The sequence below is a fragment of the Protopterus annectens genome, chromosome 2.part0, assembly GCF_019279795.1.
Source record: "Protopterus annectens isolate FY-2018-M chromosome 2.part0, PAN1.0, whole genome shotgun sequence".
NCBI classification, from domain to species: Eukaryota; Metazoa; Chordata; order Ceratodontiformes; family Protopteridae; genus Protopterus; species Protopterus annectens.
This window is the reverse complement of record NC_056728.1, coordinates 972,997,588-973,016,732: the sequence shown is the minus strand read 5'-3', so window position 1 is coordinate 973,016,732 and position 19,145 is coordinate 972,997,588.

Genomic DNA, 19,145 nt, shown 5'->3' with positions numbered 1-19,145 from the left:
TTACCTCCTGCTCCCAGAAAACCAGATAGATGTTACATGGTTCCTGACTCTCACAAGTTCCTTTTTAAAAATCCTACTGCAGATCCTGAGACCATTTCACAGGGACCCAAGGGTATTAAGGCTACTACTGCCAAAAACCCTTCCCCCTGTGATAGAGATTCCAGGGTGCTGGCTAGATGGGGTAAGAAGGTATATACTTCTGCAACCTTGGTCATTAGGGCCTTAAACTGCCAGTTTCATATGTTAAAGTATCAGCAGCATATTACTGAATTGCTTAAACAGAAAATTATGTTGATTCCTGACTGTGCTGAAAATAAAGATTTACAGGATTTAATGCATTCTGCTGAACAAGTTGGAAAACTTACTTTGCAATGTGGTTTTGATTCACTAGAGGCATCTTGCAGGGCTGCTGTCACTGGGTCTGTAGTTAGAAGGCTTGCTTGGCTTAAGGAGCAATCTTTGCCAGATCATGTTAAAGCTAAATTGCTGGATGCTCCCTTAAACCAAGACCACCTATTTGGCAACAAAGCAGAAGTAGTACTTAAAAAGGTGGAGGAAAAAGCTAAATCTATGCACACTGTTAAAGATTTCTTGCAAGTACAGCCTCCCAGATTTAGTAGGCATTGGCCCTCTAAAAATTGGTCTTTTCCTGCCACTTCTAGGCCTTCTCAGTCCAAACCCAGAACCAGCAGAACACCCAGGCTTCAGTCCCAAGGTATTCACAGGGCTAAGCAGTGGGCAGCCCCCACTTCCAAAGCAGAGAGTGATAAGACTCCCCCCCGTATGGTAAAGTGTCTCAATGACTTTAAGTCTTCCCAGCCCTGCACAACTGACTGTTCCCTTAGGGGGAAAGATTGCCCGGCAGGCAAAAAGTTGGGAACTCGTTACCCAGGACAAATGGGTTTTAAATATAGTTTCTCAAGGATACAGATTCCACTTTCACTCCTTACCAACCCCAAACTGTTGGTCAGACCTCCCCCCAAATCAGTGGGCAGAGGCTCAAAAGCAAATTATCTTTCTCTTAGGCATCAGTGCTATTCAACCTGTTCCAGAAGAGGAAAAGGGACAAGGTTTCTACTCAAGACTTTTTCTGGTGCCCAGGAAAGACAACTCCTGGAGTCCTATTCTGGACCTCTCTATCCTAAACACATTTTTGGTGATTCCAAAATTCAAGATGCTGACTCTCCACCAGCTGCTTCCTATGCCAGGCAAGGATGCCTAGATGGCAACACTGGATTTAAAGGAAGCCTACCTGCACATCCCAGTAAGGGAATCCTGCAGAAGATACGTACACTTCAAAGCAGGCTACATGCACTATCAGTTCTCTGCACTGCCCTTAGCTTATCTGCTGCACTTGGGGTATTCACAAAGTGCCTAGCTCCAGTCATTGCATTTTGCAGGCAAAGAAATATCCAAATATATCCATACCTCGACGATTGATTAATTCAGGCAGAAAGCCAGGGCATACTATTAAGCCATCTGGCGTTTGTACAGAAATTGCTAACATCTCTGGGGTACACCGTAAACGAAAAGAAATCACATCTTGTACCCTGCCAACAAATTGTATTCCTAGGAGCAAGCTTGAACACAACTTCCCAGATGCCTTTTCTCAGACCAGAAAAACAAGTTCACTTGACAGCCTACTTCAAACTACTGGCCACAAAGACCCAGCTATCTGCAAGGAAAATACTGCAAGCCCTGGGGTTCATGGCCTCCTGCCCTCTACTAATTCCATATGCAAGACTGCATATGAGGAAACTACAGTGGTATCTAAAAAGCCAATGGTGTCAACATTCTCAGGATCTAGAAGCAATGAGTCCTATCATTCCTTGTCTACAGATAGAGTTCCTTTGGTGGGCAGACACCTGTCACCAGAGCAAGGGACTGCCATTCACTCTACCCCCTCCCACCCAAATCCTAACAACAGACACATCAGACTATGCATGGGTGGCTGACTTGGCTCGGAAGTGCATTCAAGGCAAATGGAACCCAAGTCAAATGCACCTGCACATCAATCAAAAAGAAATGTTAGCTGTACAGAATGCTTTGACAGCTTTCAAGGACCACATCCTTCCAGGGCAATTAATGGTAAAGACTGACAACACCACTGATGTCCTTCAAGAATGCAACTGCAGTCATAACATATGGGTTGTCCTGCCTCAGGCAGCCCTCGGTCGGCCGAATTCCAAAGTCTGGGTCCGGCGTCGGCTGGTGTCGCCTCCTCTCCGACGTCAGAACGGCTGGAGTATAAAGGCATCGGCCGACACCATCTTCTTCAGTCTTTCTTGCCGCGGAGCCCGAAGCAGAAGCAGTTTGCAAGTGCCGGTCGGTCAGCTCCTGTGTTTTCAGTACCGAAGTCATCTAAAAGCTAAGTACCCCTACCGAAGTCATCTAAAAGCTAAGTACCCCATTGGGGAACATTTTTTCTTAACTCAGCCGATGTCAGAACAAATTGAGAAAGTTAATAATTGTTTGTCTTGTGGTAAACAAATACCTCATAAGGACTTCCATTCTCTTTGCCTGCCTTGCCTGGGCCCAGACCACGACGTCTCGGCCTGTGCTGCCTGTGCTTGCTTTAATAAGCGCACTCTCAGGTGCCGGGCAGAATTTTCCGAAGACTTTTTCGGTGATTCTTTTGCTTATATTATGCCGTCGGATCAACCGACAACTCAATCTTCCAAAAAACGTAAGGACCGGGACCGACATCCTCGGCCCGCGTCATCCACCGATACTCCTCCTAAAACCTCCGCGAGTGCTTCGGTCCCTTCGGAAGTGGTAATCCTACCGCTCCAGGCCGACGACACAGCGGTAACTCGTCCTTCGGTCTCGGAGTCCACTCCGGTGCCGGTTGTTGACTTTCTTCCAGAAACCGAGGTTCTGGATCTACCAGACACCATTCCTGTGGACAAGGTTACACCAGCATGTGGGGCAGCTAGGCCTCCTGTATCCATGTCCATCAAGGCCTTTGCACGTGCTAAGACCGCCAGCCAGGCCAAGGCCCATCCTAAACCAACTGCTCAGGCCCCCTCTTCTGATAAGCAGATCATGTCTCTTGCTGCAGATCTAATTTCTCTTATTAGGGGGTCTCAGTCTCATCCAGACAGAGGTTCTCAGCCGCCTGCAGAGAAAAGGCCCAGAACTGAGCAGGCCAACAACCGTTCTTCAGATGAAGCCTCTGGGGATTCTGAGCATTCTGATACCCAAGAAGAATCCTTCCAGGCCTATGAGGACTCTGATGCTGAGGAATCAATTCCCTCTGCCTCTCCTCCAGAGGATTTTTCGTTTGGTGAAGTCCTGCACTCCATGAGGGAGCATTTTAAATGGCAGGGCCAGGAATTCTCTGATTCCAGGAAAAGGCTACGTACCTTCCTCAAGCTTCCCCAGCACAGGCCTTTAGCTATCCCTCCTGTTATGGATGTCCTGGATGATGTTTTCTCCGACTCCAGTGCTAACCCTGATTCTCTCCCTCCTGCTCCTGTCAAATATTATAGGGTCCCTGACACACACAAGCATCTCTTCAAGGCCCATTCTGTGGATCTAGAAACAATTTCACAGGGCCCCAAGGGAGTGGCTACTTCCACTGCCAAGAATCCACTGCCAGTGGATAAGGAAGCTAGATCCCTGGAGAGATGGGGTAAAAAAATTTATACCTCCACCACCCTGGCTATGAGGTCACTTAACTGCCTTTTTCATATGTTTCAGTACCAGGATTTTTTACTGGATGACTTACAGAAAAAGCTAGCCTCCCCGAAATCTACTGATTTTAAGGCATTGCAGGATCTAGTACATAACTCTCAGCAGGTTAACAATCATTTTCTTCAGTGTTGTTATGATGCATTGGAGGCTTCATGTAGGGCAGCTATGACTGGGGCTGTTACACGTAGACATGCTTGGTTAAAAGAACAGCCTCTGCCAGACCATGTTAAAGTAAAGTTACTTGATGCACCTTTAGAAAAACAGAAGCTTTTTGGTGCTAATGCACAAGATGTGTTGAAGTCCATTGAGGAAAAGGCTAAATCAGTTCAGACAGTCAAAGATTTCCTCCAGGTTCAGCCTCCCAGATTCAGCAGGAATTGGCCTTCCAAGAATTGGTCCTTTCCAGACACTGACAAGTTTCAAAGGGGAAAAAACAGGCGTGGCCGAGGTAGAGGGCAATACCGAGGCTCCTACAGTGGCAGCCAGTGGCAACCACCAAATCAAAGAAGTGGCACAGGCAGCCCAGCTGCACCACAAGTACAACCACAATGACTTGACTTTCATACCGCCTACAAAGGCTCAAAAAGAAGAACCTTTGGGCGGAAAATTATCCTTATTCTCAAAAAACTGGCATATCTTAACCAAGGACAACTGGATTCCGGATTTAATAGACAAAGGTTACAGATTCCACTTCCATACTTTACCAATAAGACAAGGCATGCCAAACCTGCCACAACATCAAAGGGCAGAGGCACTCATTCAAGTTTCAAAGCTGTTAAACATAAATGCAATAGAAAAGGTTCCTCCACAGGAACAAGGCCAGGGTTTTTATTCAAGACTGTTCCTTGTTCCAAGAAAGGAAAACAAATGGAGGCCTATACTGGACCTGTCTACTCTAAATACTTATCTCATTGTGCCAAAATTCAAAATGCTGACGTTGCAGCAACTCCTTCCCATGCTGGGCAAGGGGTCTTGGCTGGTCACTCTGGACCTCAAGGAGGCATACCTGCATGTCCCAATCAGACAAAGCTGCAGAAGATACCTCAGATTTCTTGCAGGGACAGAGCATTATCAATTCTCAGCATTGCCGTTTGGCTTATCTACTGTGCCCAGAGTGTTCACGAAATGCCTGGCATCAGTAGTGGCACACTGCAGACTCCAGGGGATTCAAATATACCCCTACCTGGATGACTGCCTCATACAAGCAGACAACAAACAAACCTTGATTGCAAACTTGGACTATGTCATTCAATTACTACAGGCCTTGGGATACACAGTCAGCATTCAGAAATCAAGACTCCTGCCATCCCAACAAATTATTTTCCTAGGAGCCAAACTGGACACAAACACACAAATGGCTTATCTCACAGAGGAAAAACAACAGCAGTTACCAGAGTACTTCAAAGGCCTAGCATAGTTCTCCCAGCTGACTGCAAGGAAAATCCTGCAGGCCCTGGGGTTCATGGCTTCTTGCATTCTTCTGATACCTTTGGCAAGACTTCATATGAGAAAGCTGCAATGGTACTTAAAAGCTTATGGTCCCAACACAGCCAAAGCCTAGAGGACATAATCCCACTCATTCCATGTCTGCAAAGAGAATTTTTGTGGTGGGCTCAAGCAAGTCAGTTAAACAAAGGCATGTCTTTCAACAAACCTCAAGCAGGTCAAATGATTACAACAGACGCCTCAGACCATGGATGGGGGGCGCACATGGAAGGCAGATGCATTCAAGGTCAATGGACACCAAGGAAAGGCATCTGCACATAAACCAAAAAGAGATGTTGGCTGTGATACATGCAATCGAGAATTTCGAAGAATCACTTCAGCAAGGACATTTGCTAATAAGGACAGACAACACCACTGTGATGTGGTATATAAACAAGCAGGGAGGCACTCATTCTTATCCCATCTGCAGACTAACAATGATTCTCTGGTAAAAATCCCTAAGTCTGAAGATACATTTACAATCCCAGTATGTGCCAGGCAAGGACAATGTTCTGGCAGACAAGCTGAGCAGGAATTTCTTGGATCCACACGAATGGATGCTACATCCTCACATTCTCTCACAAATAACAAGGACATGGGGAAGACCGGACATAGATCTCTTTGCTTCTCACCTGAATTATCACCTGGAAAAGTTCTGTACAAGGACCCACCATCCTCTAGCCTGGAAAACAGATGCTCTCTCCTTCAGCTGGAATTCCCTAACAATTTATGCATTCCCTCCTCTACCACTGCTGACCAAGGTGATACTGAAGATCAAAGCAGAACAACCAACAGGCATTTTGATAGCTCCAGACTGGCCAAGGCAGCACTGGTACCCATTGCTGCTGAGCATAACTCGGACCAAGCCGTGGCCTCTGCCCCTATGGCCTCTGCTTCTAACACAGCACAATTACAGGACTGTTCATCAAAACCTGAAAACATTGCATCTAACAGCCTGGAGGTTTCCATAACTCCTTCCGATATCTCTCTTTCCAAAAAAGTTCAAGAGATCTTACTGGAAGCACGCAGACCTTCCACCAGAAAAACCTATTCAGCCAAGTGGAAGAGATTCATCATCTGGAATGCTAACAGGGGTCAGGATACAACAGTCTTGAGTATGCCTCAGATATTGGAATACTTGGCAGAAATGTTTCATACTGGTCTCTCATATTCTTCCATAAAGATATATGCCTCAGTAATCTCAGCAAAATACAATTGTGATCCGCCTGTGTTTTCACATCCTTTGCTAAGACAGTTCCTGAGAGGGATAAAGAATATCAAACCCCCCAGGAAACCGCCAGTACCTGCATGGGACCTCAATTTCGTCTTGGAAAAATTAACTCTTCCTCCCTTTGAACCAGCAGCAACTTCAGAAATGCAATTTCTCTCATGGAAAACGGTTTTCCTACTGGCTATCACATCAGCAAGAAGAGTCTCGGAGATACAGGCACTCATGGCAGTACCTCCTTTTCTCATTTTTCATCAGGACAGAGTCTCTCTAAGAACCAATCCTTCATTCATGTCAAAAGTAATTTCCAGGGTGTCTCTAAATCAAGCCATTCACCTGCCTACTTTCTTCCCCAATCCTCAAAACAGGGGGGAAGCACTGCTGCATACTTTGGACATACACAGACAACTACGCTACTACTTGGACAGAACTAAGGCCACCAGAAAGTCTGACCAACTGTTTGTAGCCTATGCTGCTGGAGTACAAGGAAAAGCAATCTCCAAACAAACAATTTCCAAATGGATTGGACACTGCATCAGATTCTGCTATTTGTTTCATGGAAAAGGTGTGCCAGCCAATATTAGGCCACACTCCACCAGAGCTATAGCCACATCCACAGCTTTCCTAAGAGGAGTGGCTACAAAGGACATTCTAGAGGCTGCTACATGGAGCTCCGTGCATACATTTACCAAGCACTACAACCTGCCTTTATACTCCAGATCCCGAGCAGGCTTTGCTTCGGCAGTCCTGCAGGGCATTTTAGCTACACCATCACTTACTTAGTTCCAACCACCCCCAGATTGGCTATGGTATTCAACCCATATGTTATGACTGCCGTTGCATTCTTGAAGGACATAGTACAGTTTTGTACCTACCATAAATGTAGATGTCCGATAGATATGCAACTGCAGTCGGATTTTCCCACCCTCCTACCCCTCTGCAACCTTCTTTATGGGTCCACTACCCCTTTTCCTATTAGCTGGGGGTACCTCCTATGGTGTATCTGTTTATTACTGTTGTGCATGTCTGGAATTGTTTATCCATTCACCAAATGTAGCCTTCCTAGGAGGGCATCTGGCATCTTGGGCAAGAAACACTGAAGAATATGGCGTCGGCCGATGCCTTTATACTCCAGCCGTTCTGACGTCGGAGAGGAGGCGACACCAGCCGATGCCGGACCCAGACTTTGGAATTCGGCCGACCGAGGGCTGCCTGAGGCAGGACAACCCATATGTTATGACTGCAGTTGCATATCTATCGGACATCTACATTTATGGTAGGTACAAAACTGTACTTTATGTGGTACATAAACAAGCAGGGGGGGGGCCACTCATACTTTCTCTGCAGACTAGCCATGGCTCTGTGGAACACAGCCTTGAGCAACAAGTGCACCTACAGGCTCAGTTCCTGCCAGGTATGCTAAACACACTGGCAGATGACCTAAGCAGAAATTTCATGGGCCCACACAAGGGGAAACTGGAACCAAAGATATTCAACATGTTGAGAAACGAATGGGGGAGCCCAGATATAGACCTGTTTGCCTCCCCCAGAACTACCAATTGGAAAAATTCTGCACAAGGACTCCCCACAAACAAGCTTGGAAAGTGGATGCCCTGTCCTTCACCTGGAAAAACCTATCAGTTTATGCCTTCCCCCCTCTGCCTCTCCTCTCCAAGGTACTACTAAAGATCAAACAGGACAAACCAAAGACGATACTGATTGCACCAGACTGGCCACGCCAACACTGGTACCCCCTTCTGTGCAGTGTGTCACTACTGGCACCATAGCACCTGCTTTAGATCCCTGCCCTGCTGTCCCAGCAGGAGGGCCAGATTTTGCACTCACAGCTTCAAATTCTGAACCTGGCAGCCTGGCTAATTACCTGATCTCTCTGTTACCATCCCTCAGTAAACAGGTATTGGATGTCATTCTGAAGGCAAGGAGACCTAGTACTAGAAAAGCCTATGCTAAAAAATGGAAAAGATTTTGTTCCTGGAACCAAGCTCAGGAGGTGGGCACAGCAATGCCCAATTTACCTCAGATTCTTCAATACTTAACTGAGATGCTGCAAAAGGGCCTTTCCTTTTCCTCCATCAAAATTCATGCCTCAGCCATTTCAGCTCATTACAACACAGAACCACCCCTCTTCTCTCATCCACTGCTGAAATCGTTCCTCAGATGGGTCAAAAACTTAAGACCATCTAGGAGAGCCTCTACTCCAGCCTGGGACCTTAACTTTGTATTGGAAAAACTCACTCTACCCCCTTTTGAGCCTGCTGCAAATGCAGAGTTGAAATTCCTTTGTTGGAAAACAACCTTCTTTTTAGCCACCACTTCAGCAAGAGAAGGGTAACTGCAGTGCTGGTGCTGCGGTAGCGTTTTAGCCTCACAGTAAGACGATGTCCTGTTCGATTCTCAGCTAAAGCGTCTTCTGTGTGGAGACATGCATGAATGGGCATACCTTCATTGAAGGTTGTGCGTCAGGGCTGGCAACTCGACACGTAAAAATCTACTGCCAATCATTAGCGGACCGGAGTTCCGCTGTGGCGACACCTAACCGAGAAAAGCCGAAAGACACAACAACTTCAGCAAGAAGGGTGTCTGAATTACAGGCCTCCATGGCAGTGGAGCCTTTCATCATTTTTCATGCAGACAGGGTGTCCCTCAGGACCATTCCCTCCTTCATGCTCAAGGTGGTATCCAGTGTGGCCCTTAATCAGTCCATTCATTTGCCAACCTTCTTTTCTAATCCACAGAACAAAGGGGAGCGAATACTGCACTCCTTAGATGTGCGTAGACAACTTATATTTTATTTGGGCAAGACTAAACCTCTCAGAATATCTGAACAACTGCTGGTTGCATTTGCTGCAGGAGCAGAGAGGAAGGCCATTTCAAAGCAAACCATTTCTAAATGCATAGGTCATTGCATTCATTTCTGCTGTAAGCACCATGGAAAACCTACCCCACGAGATTAGACCACATTCAACCAGGGCTGCATCTACCACTACAGCCTTTCTCAGAGGTGTCCCTACCAGGGACATCCTAGAAACTGCTACCTGGAGTTCAGTACATACCTTCACCAAACATTACCATTTGCCAATTTTCTCTAAATCCAGAGCTGGCTTTGCCACTGCAGTCTTGCAGGGCCTTATAGCTGGTCCTAATGCTATCTAAATTCCTCCTCCTATCCTTAGCTTTGGGAATCTACCCAAATGTGATAATTGCAACAGTGAAACACGAAGAACATAGTACAGTTGTGTACACTTACAATAAATGTAGATGTTCGTGTGTATTCACTGTTGCAGTCCTAGTTACCCTCCCTCCAGCCCCCTGACCTCTTTTGGCTATACCTCTATTCTTGCTTACTATGTTTAAAGCTTTTTGGTGTATTTGCTTTTTTGTTGGAGGTGTAACCTTATGTATATATAATTGCTTCCCATTATGGGGGCACATGATATCTGGGGCAAGAAAAATTGATGTGATGGCATCAGCTGCATGCTTTATACCTCTGACTACCTGACGTCATGGAAGATGAGACAGCAGCTGACACAGGACCCAAGACTTTGTTAATCAGGCTGACTGAGGGCTACTGAAAGCAGATAACCCAAATGTGCAGGCCCTTATGGCCTTGGAACCCTTCATTATCTTCCATGCAGAGAGGGTCTCCCTCAGGACGAACCCATCATTTATGCCCAAGGTGGTATCTAGTGTGGCTTTAAACCAATCCATTCATTTACCAACTTTTTCCCTAATCCTCAGAATAAAGGGGAAAGGATACTGCACTCCCTGGATGTGCACAGGCAGCTCAGGTTCCATCTGGATAGGACTAAGCCTTTCAGAAAATCCGACCAGCTGCTAGTCAGCTTTGCTGCAGGGGCAGAGGGCAAGGCCATTTCAAAGCAAACCATTTCTAAATGGATAGCACACTGCATTCATTTCTGCTACAAGCACCATGGGAAACCTACCCCACAGGGGATCAGAACACACTTACCATAAATGTAGATGTTCGAGAGTATTTACTGTTGCAGTCCTGGATGTCCTTCAAGGATGCATCTGCAGTCCTTACATATGGGTTGTCCTGCCTCAGGCAGCCCTTCGGTCGGCCAGATTCCAAAGTCTGGGTCCAGCGTCGGCTGATGTCGCCCTTTCCCCGATGTCAGAGTGCCTGGGGTATAAAAGAATCAGCCGACTCCATCTTCCTCAGTCTTTCTTGCCACGTGGTGCCCGAAGCAGAAGCAGTTCGCAAGTGCCGGTCGGCCAGCTCCTGTAAATTCAGCTACTGAAGACTTCAAAAAGCTAAGTACCCCGTTGGGGACTCTTTCTTGCCTCAGCCGATGTCAGATCAAACGCTTAAAGTTAATAATTGCTTGACTTGTGGGAAACAAATACCTCATAAGGATTTCCATTCCTACTGCCTCCCTTGCCTAGGCCCAGACCACGACATCTCGGCCTGTACTGCCTGTGCATCCTTTAATCGACGCACTCTTAGGCGTCGGTCGGAGTTTGCAGAGGAATTCTTTGGGGCTAGTTTCTCTTATAAAATGCCGTCGGAGACTCCGACTTCTCATTTAACCAAAAAACAGAAGGACAAGGACCGACGCACATGGATCGTGGTTTCGGCTGAAACCACGGCTAGGCCTACCGCGAGTGTCACGGTCTCGGCTGAAACAGAGTCCTTGGTACTTCCGACCGTGGAAACGGTACAACCGACAGCCTCCGCCCCGGAGGCTTCTTCTGAGTCGGTTTTGGATTTACCCTCGGAAACCGGTGTTCAGGAAACTACCGACACCATTCCCTTAGACAAGTCCACACCTGCACGTGGAGCAGCCAGGCCCCCTGCATCCATGTCCATTAAAGCATTCACTAGGGCTAAAGCTGCAAAGCAGCAAAAAACTCTGCCTCCCAAGACTATTTCTCAGGGATCCACTACAGGTTCACAGATACTAAGTTTGGCTGAGGATCTCATTTTCTTAATCAGGGGATCCCAGCCTCATCCGGACAGGGGCTCTCAACCCCCTCCAGACAAAAGGCCCAGGGCTGAGTCCGCTGATCCTCAGTCCTCTGATGAGGCCTCTGATGGCTCTGCTCTATCAGATTACCAGGAGGAGGCCTTCACGGCCTACGAGGATTCTGATGCAGAGGAATCCATTCCCTCTGCCTCCCCTCCTGAAGAGCTGTCCTTTGGGGAGACCCTTCACTCCATGAGAGAGCATTTCCAATGGCAGGGCCAGGAATTCTCCGATTCCAGGAACAGATTAAGGACTTTTCTTCATTTACCTCAGCATAGACCTTTGGCTATTCCTCCTGTTTTAAGTGTCATTGATGATGTGTATTCTGAGTCTAGCACTACCCCCTGACACCCTCCCTCCGGCTCCTGTTAAACCCCATAGGTACTACAGGGTCCCGGACTCTCATCATTTCCTTTACAAGGCCCACTCTGCTGACCCAGAAACTATTTCCCAGGGTCCTAAAGGGGTTGCAGCTGCCACTACTAAAAATCCACTCCCCTCTGAAAGGGAGTCCAGGGCTTTAGAGAGATGGGGTAAAATAGTGTATACTTCCTCCACTCTGTCTATGAGGGCTTTAAATTGTCAATTTCATATGATACAGTACCAAGAGTATTTGTTAGTTGAATTGCAGAAAAAGCTGTCTTCTCCTGAACCCCTAGACCATAAGTCACTTCAGGATCTGGTACATAATTCACAACAGGTTAGCAACCATTTCTTGCAGTGTGGTTATGATGCATTGGAAGCTTCATGTAGGTCAGCAGTGACAGGTGCAGTCATACGTAGACATGCTTGGCTGAAGGAACAATCTCTGCCAGATCATGTTAAGGCTAAGCTTCTGGATAATCCACTAGAAAAGCAAAAGTTATTTGGCTCCACTGCTCAGGAGGTATTAAAGAAATTTGAGGAAAAGGCTAAATCTGTACAAACAGTCAAAGATTTCCTCCAGGTACAACCACCAAGATTCAGCAGAAATTGGCCTTCTAAGAATTGGTGCTTTCCGGAAGAGAGATATCAAAGAGGCAAGAACAGGCATGCCAGAGGTAGAGGGCAAGCTAGAGGCTCCTACAGAGGACGTCAATGGCAACCTCCTAACCAGCGAGGTAGTGCAGGACCAACAACTGCTGCACAAGGACAGACTCAATGACTTCACCTTGATCCCGCCAACCAGGGCTCGATTAGAAGCACCTTTGGGCGGAAAATTGTCTTTATTCTCAAGAAATTGGCACAGTATTACAAGGGAATAATGGACACTGCAAATAGACAAAGGATACAGGTTTCATTTCCATACATTACCAAAAAGAAAAGGCATGCCAAACCTGCCACCAAATCAAAGGGCAGAGGCTTTAAAACAAATTGCCAACCTATTGCAAATGAAAGCTATAGAAAAGGTTCCTCTCGCAGAACAAGGCCAAGGCTTTTATTCCAGACTATTCCTTGTCCCAAGAAAAGAAAAACAATGGAGGCCTATTCTCGATTTGTCCGCACTCAATACTTATCTCATTGTGCCAAAATTCAAAATGCTGACCCTACAGCAACTCCTTCCCATGCTGGGCAAGGGGTCTTGGCTGGTAACTCTAGACCTCAAGGAGGCATACCTGCATGTCCCTATCAGACAAAGTTGCAGAAGAAACCTCAGATTTCTTGTAGGTTCAGAGCATTATCAATTCTCAGCATTGCCCTTTGGCTTATCTACTGCACCCAGAGTATTCACGAAATGCCTGGCATCAGTAATTGCACACTGCAGACTTCAGGGGATTCAAATATACCCGTATCTGGATGACTGCCTTATACAAGCGGACAGCCAACAAACTTTGGAAAAACATTTGAATTATGCCATCCGCCTTCTGCAGGCCTTGGGATACACAGTCAACATTCACAAGTCAAGACTTGTGCCATCCCAAAGAATAACTTTTCTGGGTGTGGAACTAGATACAACCACCCAAATGGCTTTTCTCACATAAGAAAAACAAAGACAACTACCGGATTACTTCAAAAATCTGACAAAACGAACTCAAATGACTGCAAGGAAATTCCTGCAGGCCCTGGGTTACATGGCATCGTGCATTCTTCTGATTCTACAAGCAAGGCTGCATATGAGAAAACTACAATGGTACCTAAGGAGTTTATGGTCTCAGCACAATCACAGCCTAGAAACTTTGATACCACTCATTCCATGCCTTTAAAAGGAATTCCTGTGGGGGGCCCAAGCAAGCCAGTCAAACAGGGGTCTGCCTTTCAGCAAACCAGTAACCAGCCAAACCATTACCTCGGACGCTTCAGACCATGGATGGGGAGCACACATGGAGGAAAGATGCATCCAAGGACTAAGGTCTCAAAAAGAATTGCACATGCACATAAAACAAAGGGAAATGCTGGCAGTGATACATGCAATCCTTCAAGGACTTCCTACATCAAGGCCACCTGCTAATAAGGACAGACAATACCAGTTATGTGGTACATAAACAAGCAAGGAGGTACACATTCCTACCCTCTTTGCAGACTAGCAATGAATCTTTGGGAACTTTCCCTAAAACTCAATATAGAGCTGCAATCCCAGTTTGTGCCAGGAAAAGACAATATACTGGCGGACAGCCTAAGCAGAAATACCATTGATCCACACGAATGGATGCTACACCCAGACATCTTCCTTCAGATAACACAATTTTGGGGAAGGCCGGACATAGATCTTTTTGCCTCCCACCACAATCATCAGCTGAAGAAATTCTGTTCAAGGACATACCACCCACAAGCATGGAAAGTGGACGCCCTCTCTTTCAGCTGGAATACTCTAACAGTGTATGCATTTCCACCTCTTCCACTAATGTCCAGGGTCTTACTGAAAATCAGGACAGAGCAGCCAAAAGTGATTCTAATAGCCCCGGATTGGCTGAGGCAACACTGATACCCACGGTTACGATGCCTGTCACACACGAAACCGTGGCCTCTACCACAATGGTCACTCCTTCTAACACAGCACAACTACAAAACTCTGCACTCCAGCCTGAAAACCCTGCAGCTGACAGCCTGGAGAATACCTTGACTCCTCACCAGGAAGAGCTATCCAAGAGAGTGAAGGATATCATCATGGAAGCTCGCAGACCTTCTCGAGAAAAGCATATTCAGCAAAATGGAAAAGATTCCACACTTGGAGCACCGCAAAGGGCCTAGATGCCACAGTAATGAGCATGGCACATATCCTGGAATACTTGGCAGAAATGCTCCACAACGGCCTTTCTTACTCTTCCATAAAAATTAATACTTCAGCAATTTCAGCAGAATACAATACTGATCCACCTGTCTTCTCTCATCCTCTCCTAAGGCAGTTTCTAAGAGGAATTAAAAACATCAATCCTCCAAGAAAACCACCAGTGCCTACATGGGACCTTAACTTCATGTTGGAAAAGTTGACTCTACCTCCCTTTGAACCAGCAGCATCTTCAGAGTTACAGTTCCTGTCTTGGAAGACTGCCTTCCTTCTGGCCATAACCTCAGCAAGAAGAGTATCTGAATTGCAGGCACTCATGGCAGTACAACCATTTCTTATTTTTCATCAGGACAGAGTCTCCTTGAGAACCAATCCTTCATTCATGCCAAAGGTGGTATCCAGGGTCTCATTGAACCAAGCTATTCACCTGCCTGCCTTCTTTCCAGATCCGCAAAACAAGGGAGAAAAACTTCTGCATACCCTGGACATTCACAGACAGTTACGCTACTACTTGGACAGAACTAAGACTTTCAGAAAAACTGACCAGCTGTTGGTAGCATATGCTGCAGGCATCCAAGGCAAAGCAATTTCCAAACAGACAATTTCAAAATGGATAGGAAATTGCATTAGATTCTGCTACTCTTATCATGGAAAAACTGTGCCAGCTAACATCAAGCCTCATTCCACCAGAGCCACAGCCACCTCCACAGCCTTTTTAAGAGGAGTGGCTACCAAGGACATTTTAGAAGCTGCTACATGGAGCTCCGTGCATACATTTAGCAAGCATTACAATTTGCCCTTATATTCCAGATCCAGAGCAGGCTTTGCTACGGCAGTCCTGCAGGGCATTTTAGCTACACCATCATTTCCTTAGATCCTACCACCCCCAGCTTGGCTATGGTATTCTACCCATATGTAAGGACTGCAGATGCATCCTTGAAGGACATAGTACAGTTTTGTACCTACCATAAATGTAGATGTCCGATAGGTATGCATCTGCAGTCAGGTTTTCCCTCCCTCCTTCCCCTCTGTGGTATTTCTTGGGTACTTAACCCCAGCTAGCTATAAGAGTGATATCTATTATGGTGTGTTTGTTTTTTATTACTGTGAATGTTTGGAATATTTTGCATTTCTCCAAATTTAGCCTTCCTTAGAGGGCACCTGGCATCTGGGGCAAGAAAAACTGAGGAAGATGGCGTCGGCTGATTCTTTTATACTCCAGGTGCTCTGACGTCGGGGAAAGGGCGACATCAGCCGACGCCGGACCCAGACTTTGGAATCCGGCCGACCGAAGGGCTGCCTGAGGCAGGACAACCCATATGTAAGGACTGCAGATGCATACCTATCGGACATCTACATTTATGGTAGGTACAAAACTGTACTTTACCCTTCCTCCAGCCCCCTGACTTACCTTTACTTTTACCTGTCTTTTTTGTTTGTCATGTCTTATATCATGTGTATTTGCTTTTTGCTGGGGGTGTTCCATACCATGTAATTGCTTCCTGTTTTGGGGGCACCTGACATCTGGGGCAAGAAAAACTAATGTGATGGCGTTGGCTGCATGTTTTATACCCCTGACGACCTGACGTAATGGAAGAAGCAACAGCATCCAACGCAGAAATCCCAAGACTCTGGTATTCAGGCCGACCGAGGACTACCTGCAGGCAGATAACCCAAATGTGATGACTGCAACAGTGAATACACTTTATGGTAAGTGTTCACAACTGTACTTTTCAAGCCTGGTTCTGCTTTTGCAACTTTAAGCCAGCCTTCATCAGCGTCTGCTGTGATGGAACCTCGCTGTTTGGGCCTAAAATTAAGGAGAAACTGCAGAAAAGTGAGCATGATGGAAAGATAACAGGAGTCCTAGGAATAAGGTTTGTTTCACTATGAACCTACAGCAGGAATCAAAAGGGTCTCACACAACTGACAAATCCCAATATTAGTTCTTTGACAACTCTTCTGACAGGTGGCTGTGGCATATGTGGCCCTTTTAATGTATTCCACCCCAGGGGCAGAGGTGGTCCTCAAAACCAGGAATTTGGGGGGGGTCCCTTTTCAGGGAAACAGCCTTAATGTCCCTCGGTTTGCCCATCTCCTCCCATCTGGAGGCAGTTGGGAGCCAGCTGTCTCTTCACTCAGTACACAAGACATATGGGTGAGAAGAATGTCCAGAGGCTGTACAACACATTTTTTCTTACCCACCACATCAGCAGATTCTGCTACTCCTGGATGCCCTGCTCCCCTTGCACAGAGCAGCAAGGAGAGAGAGAGGGGTTATAGAAAAAAGAACCATCCAAAAGATATCACCAGACCAAAGATGGTCCAGAGTTTAAGGACCTTGGGCAAATCCTGGATCTCAGTGGCCTAAATCAATATGTTATAAAGACCCAATTCTGGGTGGTCATGGTGCAAGAGAGAGCCTCCTGCTTACAGGCAAACAACTGTATGCATGTGATGCACCTCCAGGATACCTGTGTACACATGAAGACTGCAGTGGAGTCTAGGAGATTCCTGCATTTCCAGTAAGAGACGGTCAGTATCAGTTCTGAGCCCTTCCCTTAAGTCTGATCTCAATTCATTGGGAGTTCACCAAGTGGATGGAATGTAGACACTGCCCATCTGCAACTCAAGGGTATACATGTCTTCCTTTGCTTACATGACTGGCTCCTAGCTGCTGCATTGATGAAATCCCTCATAACTGCCAGAGATTAATTGCTTCTTGGGTAACTCTGTAAATCCGGAAAAATCTCAGCTTCGACATGTGCAGACATTAGATCTGATATTGTCAATTTTTCATTTCGTCCTCACGTATGGGTACAGATTCGAACCATCAGCTCCATCTCTGCCGTTACTATGCTCATTGCCAGCAAAACTCTTGGTTACCTCCCCTTACCTACATTGCACTTCTCCCTGTTATTTCAGATCTCGTTTGCTGCTTTGCGAAGACATGATCTAACCGGTAGCTCTTGTTTGTTTCGGCTGATATTTTAAATTTTCTCAACCTTTTTCTTGGGTAATTCCTCCTCCTGTGTAGTTAGAGTAGTTTCTTTCCTCCCCATTTATCTGTCTAGACTTTTTTCTCCACAGTAACAGTTTTTTATTATGTTACTTTTCTTCCCTTTCCATTATATCCTAAGTTGTTTTTGCACTACAGTCATTAGTGGCCTTTCCCCTTTTTCCATGAATCTTATTTAAAAAACAAAAACAAAAAAAAGCTCCTCTACTTTTGATTATTCTCCATCTTTGTGTCTGTGTGGGTGGGTGTGTTTGTGTGCTCTCGGCTTCCTTTGATGTTCATCGTGTTTCACTGTTGCAGTCATTACTCTTGGGTTATCCTGCTGGCAGGCTACCCGCAGTCGGCCTGAATTCCAAAGTCCTGGTCCGGCGTCTATTGCTGTTGCCTCTTCCCTGACGTCAGTGTGCCAGGGGTATAAAAGATGCAGCCGACGCCATTTTCTTCAGTCTTTCTTGCCGCGCGGTACCCGAAGCAGAAGCAGTTCGCAAGTGCCGGTTGGCAGACTCCTGAGATTTTTGTGTTCGAATTTCAGATCTGAAGTCTTCATTTAAAGCTAAGTACCCCATTGGGGAAACTTTTTTCTTGCTCCAGACCGATGTCAGAAAAAGTTAATAATTGTATTTCTTGTGGGAAGCAAATACCTCATAAGGACTTCCATTCTTATTGTATTCCTTGCTTAGGCCCTGATCAGGACGTTGCTAATTGCAGGTTTTGTGCTTGATTTAACCAATGCACTATTAAGCTTCGGTACGAGTTTGCATTTCATTACTTTGGCTAGAGATTTAATTACACAATGTCGTCGGATAGCCGTCCAACTACCGCAATTCACAAGAAACGCAAGGAAAAGGACAGGCATTCGAGGTCCAAAACTGACGACGAGGCTTCTTCTAAGCCAGTCGCCAATTCGCCGGTTCTCAGTGTGGCGCTTTCGCAGCCCCTAACACCCGCTACCTCAGAGCCGCAGGCCGCTTCCGACTCCCAAGTGGAGCAGACTAGGCCTCTGGAAACTCAAGGTATTGGACACTTGAAAAATATTCCCTCAGATGGGTCTGGAGTCGCTGAGCAGGCATCGGCTTCTGAGGGTGTTTTCAGGCCTACACAGTTATATATAAAACCGACTACGGCTTCAAAGGCAAAGACTAAAGCACCACTAAAGACAAAGAAACAAGTGCAGCAAGCCCATGGACAGGCTTCCATGCCTAAAAAACAGATGCGGAAAATGGCCGAAGACCTAATTACTTTGATCAGGGGTTTCGGGTTTCCATCCCCCTCCTGATAAGAGGCCTAGGCAAGAGACAGAATATGAATCGTCAGATCAGGTTTCCATTTCCTCTGACTCCTCTTCTGAACAGGAATACTCTCTCCCTCCCTATGAGGATTCCGATGCTGAAGAATCTATCCCTTCAGCCTCTCCTCCTGAGGATTATTCTTTTGGGGAAACCCTGCATACCATGAGGGAGCACTTCCACTGGGAGAGCCAAAACTACTCAGAATCTAAGAAAA